This window comes from Pteropus alecto, unplaced genomic scaffold, assembly GCF_000325575.1.
Source record: "Pteropus alecto unplaced genomic scaffold, ASM32557v1 scaffold177, whole genome shotgun sequence".
Classification (NCBI taxonomy): domain Eukaryota; kingdom Metazoa; phylum Chordata; class Mammalia; order Chiroptera; family Pteropodidae; genus Pteropus; species Pteropus alecto.
This window is the reverse complement of record NW_006442207.1, coordinates 1,565,687-1,567,383: the sequence shown is the minus strand read 5'-3', so window position 1 is coordinate 1,567,383 and position 1,697 is coordinate 1,565,687.

The window sequence follows — 1,697 nt, the reverse complement described above, 5'->3', positions numbered from 1 at the left end:
TGTCGCATCTTTCGTTATTATAAATAATCCTATAAAGTACATCCTGGTAATTACCTCTTCACATACATCCTAAAGGTATGTCCTTAAATAGGATGCTTAGAAAAGTATGAATGGGTGGTGTATGCTGAGAGCAGAGAGTAGAGGCCAAGCCAGGTCCTACGTGGTTTTTTGGGTGGGGGGAGTGGGGAGCAGGAGAGGGGGAGTGTCTGAGCTGAAGCACTAACCATGATCTTGCTGAAGGGAGTCTCTCTCCTGTGTGTGGACTGATCGTAGAGCAGACAGGGGCTTGGGCGGCTGGATAAGTGTCCACCTGGAGTGTCTGCCATGTGGTGAAGGGGCTGTGGGATGTGGGAATTTTAAGTACCCTGACCATGCAAAGGCTTTCAGGGATGTGCAATCCTGTGTTGCCAGGAAATCAGGAAAACGTTCTGTGATAACGATCACTGCTCAGCTATTCCCCGAGGAAAGAACTGTGGGGTTCCCCTTCACTGACTCTCGGAATGCCATTCCATGGCCCTCATTACGAAAGGGCAAGAATAAAGGTTGAGGTATCATAAACAAGTGCTTGCAAGATTACTGAGATAATATGTCAAGTGCATTTGAGTTTCTTCATGAATTAAAAAATGTAGGATGAGAAGGGGGCCAACAGCTCTGATAACTCAGCAGATGTTGGTGGCACCCCAGTGTGGCCTGTGCTGTGATGCAGAGGAGCCCTCTCTGTACCCATTTCACAGATGGGTGCCTTCGGGACGCACAGGTCCAAGTGATGGGTCCAACTCCACGCAAGATTGCTGCAGCAGAACTGCAAATCCATCCTGGGTCCATGGATGACCATCCCTGCCTTACCGGCTTTGCTGTGGAAAGGTTGGAATGAGGTAACGTCTCAGAATGTCCTTTGTAAGCTATAAAATATTATGTGTCTATGTGGGAGAGTACTATGACTTATAAAGCTAAGTTACGGCAAATTTTAAATGAAAAGCTCAAATGGCCAAGCTGTAGAATGCTAACTTTTCATATTCATTTTTCCTAATGGATCAATAAGAATCAAGAACATATATTGAGTTCTGCTATGTGATCTAAGTGCTTCTATGATGTTAACCCATTTAATCCTCGCAAAAACCTGTGAGGTAGGTGCTATGATTATTCCCATCTTACAGATGAGGAAACTGGGGTACAGAGAGGTTGAAAACTCGGCACAAAATCCCAGCATCTATATGTTCTGTCTGCGGGCTCTTGTCGCCTGCGAGGCATTTGTAAATCACATAAAAAGGTACTCGTGCCCAGAAAAAGAAGTTTTGAATTCGACCTGACCACTAATGGTCCTTCGGTAAGTCTGGGCCAACCCAGAGAATTGCTCCCTTGTTTTGCCAGCTCGAGGCTGACCATCCCAGCTGGGGACCCTGTGGGGTCTCTCCTGGAGCAGAAGGGGTTAAGCTGACCCACGACCTGGAGGACCCTGAGATGTTTTCCTTCTGTGCCACATATGTAGATGGGCTCTGAAGACGACCATTTCTCTGCATTGGAAATCATGAATGTTTATGAAGCCGGTCCAGAATTCCCAGAATTCAGTCGGGTGCACTTTGCAGACCCTAAAATGCTGTCACCATGGACGGCTTCATTGCTTGCACCTGCTAAAACATTTGAGGCATTTGAGAGGCAGTGAAACACATTTGCTTTTCATTTTATCTGACTTTGGA